The sequence below is a fragment of the Cebus imitator genome, unplaced genomic scaffold (genome assembly GCF_001604975.1).
Source record: "Cebus imitator isolate Cc_AM_T3 unplaced genomic scaffold, Cebus_imitator-1.0 Scaffold67, whole genome shotgun sequence".
Lineage (NCBI taxonomy): Eukaryota > Metazoa > Chordata > Mammalia > Primates > Cebidae > Cebus > Cebus imitator.
The window spans coordinates 3,834,235-3,841,134 of NW_016107382.1; positions in this window are offsets into that span (position 1 = coordinate 3,834,235).

Here is a 6,900-nt window from a genome sequence, read left to right on the forward strand (position 1 = left end):
AAAAAGACCTGGAGGTTTTCTTTACTTTTGACTTCTGCCTCCATTATAATTTGCATACCAATATTTAGCAGAATGATACAGCTTAGGTAGAATCTAGTGAGTGGTTTTATTTCAAGTGTTTTGTTCACACGGCTCAAGAGAGGAGATTGTAAAGAAAAATATTGCAATTAGAAATAAAGTGGATTGGTCAAAGGACCTTGAAATCCCATAATATCCCCACGCTAACTAGACTTCAAGAAGCTCCTTTATTTGGACTTAACACTCTGACTTTAGTATTGAAAGACAGTATTTAGGAAAAAAATCAACAATCCATTGCCTCAATTCCCAAAAGTTACTTAAATAAGGCTCAATGAGTCTGTATGGGACAAAGCACGAAAAACCATTAATTTATGTCCCTTTGATGATACTAACATCTCTCTTCACTTGTATGCTTTTTGAAATAGATTTGAACTCGTGCCACTTCTAGAATGTGTGATCCATTGAAAGTCTCTCTTTATCACTGGTCTCAGTTTGCACCTGTGTAAAAAGGGAATGATAATACCTGTACTACTTGTCTCATTATTTGGGAAGATCATAAAGGATACTGTGTATGAGAGCACTTGACAGTTTATAACATGCTATGGAAAATTGCAAAAATGGCCACAGTTTTCTTCTTCCCCATATCCATGCTTCATTCCAAGTTGAATTTTTAGCTATCTTGTCAAGACATACATTTCTTCACTCCTAGAATCTGGGCTTATCTTGTGGTTTCCTCTAACCAACAGAACTTGTCAGACATAATGCTGTGACAGTTCTGACCTAGGCCTCAAGAGACACTGCATGAATCTACTCCTCTTGGAAACCATGAGAAAGCTCATGGAGCAGGAAGAAGCCGTCCCCAGCTGAGGCCATCCTGAACCAGCTAGCCCACAGTCAATGGGGCAACTTCTCACCGTCCCACCAGCCAGCCCTGCTGAGAAGAGCTGAGCCTGGCCCATCTGCAGAGTATCCCAGGAAACTCACATTTTGGGATGATTTTTTAAATGGCCAACAGATAACTGATACACATGTCACAGATATTAAAATGTCAGGACAGTATTTACATTTCCTTATCTTTCAGAAGAAAGAGGTCTACCTAAAAATCATGGAGAAAAGTTAACCTAAAATTCTTTTCAAAATTAGATAAGTCACTTTTATGGATAATTCAATTTTTATCTTCTATGAAAAACCTAAATAGTATGATTTTGTTTTCTAATTACTTGTAGAGCACACACGTTTCTAGGGGTAAATTTATGTTCGCAATAATCTTTTCACACTGCAAAATTTTTCAGTTTATAGACATTCTCTTGAGAAATATACCTATTGCATTGAAAAGTAGCACATCTTCCTTCCACATGACTAAATGTCACATAGAAAATCTGAAATTTTAAAAAAAAATCTCTTAGAGATCATCTTTCCTGTCCCACTTAATTCAAACACCCAGTCTCTATAATATCCCTGAGAGTACTCAGCTGTCTTTTATTTGAACCACTCTTATGATTTAAAAAACAAAAGAGAGAGAGAGAGAGAGAGAAACTTTTGTCAGACTTCCATTTTGGGGATCTGGAGTAACTACAAGATCAGATCTTGTTTACATTTAATTAATTAGTTAATTAATTACAACTGTGCACTAGAATGCTGGCATCGGTATCATGAACAAGGTTTTATGATTAATCTAATTCTCTTCACCTCTTCACTAATCCAAAAATAAAATGCAAGAATAGAAGAAACTCGCTATGTTTAAGGCAGCCTTTTTTCATACCAGGATGGACTTAGCCATCAGAACACCTTTTTCATCCAACCTACTGACACTAATGCTGTTGTTAGGCTAAACAGAGTAAGTCTGCAATTCATACATCCTAAGCCACACTAACCTGTCTCCAAACCAGTTTTTCTCCGACTCTAGCTGCATCCCACAGGAAATCTGAAACCCTCCAATTCCTGCTGGATTCCCCAGACAGACATCAAACAGACTCCATGGACCAGTCCTCTTTGCTACTTTGTAGCACATGGCATTTTATTCCTTTCATGCTTCAATTGACTGTAATTACATTCCTTAATACTGCTCAAAAGCAGCAGCCCTGCTTAGGGTCCACACTAACAGTGACAGCACTGCTTAGATTGCAACAGAGCCAAGGTTGCCCCAGCAAATGCCCACTGGCGTCAATGCCAGGTTGTTCATATATGATGGCCAGCACTGTGGTGTCTGCTCTGAGGGTCTTAAACTTGCCTCTGTCAAAGCTCTCAGCACCTCCTCGCCTCATGTAGAAGCCTCTTATACACCAAAGAAATGCTAGCATAACTCTAGTAGTTTTCTAGTCTTTCTCTAGTAGTGCATGCTCATGGTTTCCATCTCTAAGGGAATGAGTATGAAGAGTATAAACCTGTAGAGGCTAAGTCGCAGAAGAAGCCATCCAGAATCTCAGCTAATTCATTAAATTATAGACTTTACAAGTCAACTTGTTAAGCCTCCCATGTAATTCTTTCCAGTCATATTTTGCTACCCTTAAGAAAATGTCAACAACCCAATTATCTTCTCTAAGGATGAATTTTTCCCCAAAGCTCCTGAACTCTTCATGTGGGAGTCAGAGTTCGAGATAAAGACTTAACTTCTATTTTGTTTTCCCTACTTAGTAGTAAAGTATCAGAAATTCTCTGCAACCATGAGAAACCTGTAAGATAGTCTTCCAACAAGGGAAGAATAAGTAAGGCTTTGTGTGGTTTCTAATCTCTGTACTTTTTCTTATAAATAGCTCAATTGTTCGATGATAGACTGGACAGGGAAAATGTGGCACATATACACCATGGAATATTATGCAGCCATCAAAAATGATGAGTTCGTGTCCTTTGTAGGGACATGGATGAACCTGGAAACCATCATTCTCACCAAACTGACACAAGAACAGAAAATCAAACACCGCATGTTCTCACTCATAGGTAGGTGTTGAACAATGAGAACACATGGACACAGGGAGGGGAGCATCACACACTGGGGTCTGTCGGGGGGAAATAGGGGAGGGACAGCAGGGGGTGGGGAGTTGGGGAGAGATAGCATGGGGAGAAATGCCAGATATAGGTGATGGGGAGGAAGGCAGCAAATCTACTGCCATGTGCGTACCTATGCAACAATCTTGCATGTCCTTCACATGTACCCCAAAACCTAAAATGCAATAAAAAATAAATAAATAGCTCAATTGTTAGAGAAGAGGAATGGGATGAGTTAGTGACACTCAGCAGTGGCAGGGTGCTACCCAGGAAGCAAGATGGGAAGAAGGAGAAGGAGTGGTGCTCTTAATCTGAGAGACGGCAGACACTCTGAGACCAGTTCTGGGATTCATCCAGGGCATGGAAGTGTGAGGGCATGAACAATGGGAAGGACTGCAACTGCCACAAATAAGATGATTCTGTAGTGATCCCCTGATGAGGACAGCCCAGAGGACCCTCCCTGTACCCTGCTTTAGAAAAAGGGACTCAGCCTTCTGCTCTGCCCCTCACATGAATTCTCTGGTCACCCCCTGCATCACACCCCATTGTTCTCTCTCCTGGAGAATATGTTGCTTCCCATCAACACATAGCAGGGAGGGAGGGAGGTGTACATCAGAGCTGTAGCTTTACCTGTCAAAGGGTGAGAAAGAAAGTCCAGGACTTTGGGGCCAGACTCAGAACATTTGTGTGCTCCAAACCAAGGGCAGGGAGGAGTGAAAAGCATGACTATATTCTTACAAATGAACATTGAACAGTATCCTCCACTTCCCCCTCCATAAAGTCCTCCAGGCATCCTGAAGAATGCTGAATCCTATGATCCACACAACTTACTCTCAGTGTGGTATCCCTACCTTGTATTTAATCCTTCTTCCATATGACAAGCTTTCAAATACTTGATAACAGCTCTCATGCCCCCTCTGTCTTCTGTCCTCTAGGCTGTTTCCCTTGATCCTTCAATTAGAAAATAAGTATGCTTGAATGAAACCATTTGAACAAAATTCCCAGCAGCCTCATTGAAGCAGGCAACCCCATCTGCAATCATCAGTGTAAACATTAAATAAGGAAATCCCTTTGATACTGTCTACAAGACAGCCATCAACACAGTGGGCCCTGTTAAACAAAGTCACCAGCATTGGTGTAATGAAATTCCACAATATAAAAAGCTCCACCCAAATGAAAAAACTATAGTTTTATTTTGCAATAAATTGTTTTGCATTATACCTTGGTATAGGGCTTATTGTCCATAAGATTTGTAAGCTCTTTAAGGGCAGAGGTAGCATTTGATACTTCCCATTGAACATCCTGCCCAGATATAGGCACACAGTTTGCACTTAGTAAGTACAACTTTAGTAATATGCTTGTGGATTGAATGTATGTGTATGATTGGCCTTCCTTCCAACACCTTTTTTCTTTCTTTTTTTTTTTTTTTTTTTTTGTAGACAGGGTCTCTTTCTGTCATCCAAGCTGGAGTACAGTGGCACTAACATAGCTCACTGCAGCCTCAACTTTCTGGGCTCAAGCAATCCTCCTGCCTCAGCCTCCTGAGTAGCAAGGACTATGGGCATTCGCCACCATACCCAGTTAATTTTTCTTGTTGTTGTTAGAGATGGAGTCCTGCCATGTTGTTCAGGCTGATCTCAAACTCCTAGGCTTAAGTGATCCTTCCAACTTGGCCTCCCAAAGTGCTGGGATTACAAGTATAAGCCACCACACCTGGTATTCTATAATCTTCAAAGCCAAAATACAGAAGTGTCTACCAAAGTAAGGACTGGGGCATTACACTTTGTGGTAGGAAACAGGCATACTGTATGGCAGAACTTCAGGTTGAGTTTTATGCAGAACAACTCAATTCACATTCTTCTTCACAGTCCTAATGAAGATACACCCCTTAGATAATTGACATGGGAATTGTAGACCTGAAAATGTAAACTTCAATTCAAGAAAGTCTTAGAATTCCCATTTTCCAAATGATCAATATTATCCACAGGGTAACATTTTTAGTGAAATCTGACATGGCCTAATTCAAAAGCAAATAGGAAAAAACGGTTCAAATAAGTTCAAATGTAGTCATCTATCATAAAATTCATTTAACCAAGTATATTTTTATTTACTCAATAAATATTAATTTAATACCTCTTATGCCAATGTACTATCCTGAAACTCTGAATAGGATTATTAAGATTATTCTACTGTTGCTAATTATTATTACTAATGATAATTACTTAACTATTGCTGCAATAATTCTGTATAAGAAAAAAACTTCAAAATGTCAGTGACTTAAAACAGCAAATATTTATTTTTCTTGCTCACAGGTCTACAGATTGCCAAGAGTTCACTTGGAGTACAATTGGGCCTGAGTTTAGGTTGTGTTGGGTTCTGGCTAGCATTAAATGTTTTCATTCAGAGACCAGAAGCTACCTACAATACAACCTTCACACAGAGGACTTCAAGAGGGGCAAGTGGAAATACACCATAACTCTCACAGCAGATTATGGAAACAGTCACTTCCACCCACTTCCCCTTGGCCAGAGGAAGGCATAGGGCCAAACCCAACATCAGTACAACAAGGAAATAAGACGTTCCTACTCCAGTGGGAGGAGCTAAAAAGTCACATGGCAAAAGACATGAATGTATAATTCTTTCACAGTGGGAAGAGAAGTGTTTGGGAAAATAATATAATCTATCATAAAGACATGACTGTGTTCATGAGGCTTAAGTGGGGGGGGCAGAAACGTAAACAGATAATTATTAAGCTCAATGGGAATTCACTCAATAATTTTTAGTGAAGTTAGATATACTGAATATATTTAAATCATATTTGCTGGCTGGGCATGGTGGCTCATGCCTGTAATCCCAGCACTTTGGGAGGCTGAGGCAGGCGATAAGCCCAGGAGTTCCAGACCAGCCTGGACAACATGGTGAAACCTCATCTATTCAGAAAATACAAAAATTAACAGGACATCGTGGCACACACCTGTAGTACCAGCCACTTGGGAGGCTGAGGCTGGAGGACTGCATGATCCCAGGAGGCAGAGGTTACAGTGTGATCACACCACTGCACTCCAGCCTGGGTGATAGAGTGAAACCCTGCTCACAATAACAAAAAATTAATAAAAATAAAATCATGTTTGCTGCTATTGGGAGAATAAGGGGCAAGAATATAAGCAGGGAAGCCAGTTAGGAAACTCTTACAATTGTCTGAGCTAGAGATAACAGTGGCCTGAACTACTGTGATGACCAAGGCGATCAAGTGAGATGGAGAGAGTTAAAGTATATTTTAGCAGACTCAGTCACTATTGGATGTTTTAAGTGGGAGGAAGCATGTGTGTAGGATGCCACATGAGGTTCTGACTTACATTACAAAGATGATGATGCTGAAATGGCGAAAAACAAAGGGGAGAGTTAATTCCCTCGATTCATTCCTTTGACAGGACCAATTGAAGCCAGCTGTCCTCAACAGGGCATGCTCCCTCCTGCTTGGGAGTTACTGGGAAATGTTGGGCAGGGGAGATTTCAATTGCTGAGAGGTATTATTGGTATTTTTCACTCAGTGTGATACACATCCGGAGATGGATGGGAGAATCTCACAAAACAAAGATTGGAATCATCCTATATGAAGCACCAATACATCCCTGTTGAAAATTACAGTTTTTAGTGACTATTGGTCTTCCATCATCATTTCTTGCATTAAAAATTAACAGTTTTTAGTTATCGATAAGTATTACTGGTATTTTTCACTCACTATGATATACATTCTGAGAAATATGAAATAGTTACACAAAACCAAGATTGGAATCATCCTACCTGAAGCACTAGTACATCCCTGTTGAGAATTACTGGCCTAAGCCTTTTTATGATAATCACATTCCACTCACTCATGTTTAGCTTAGGAATAGA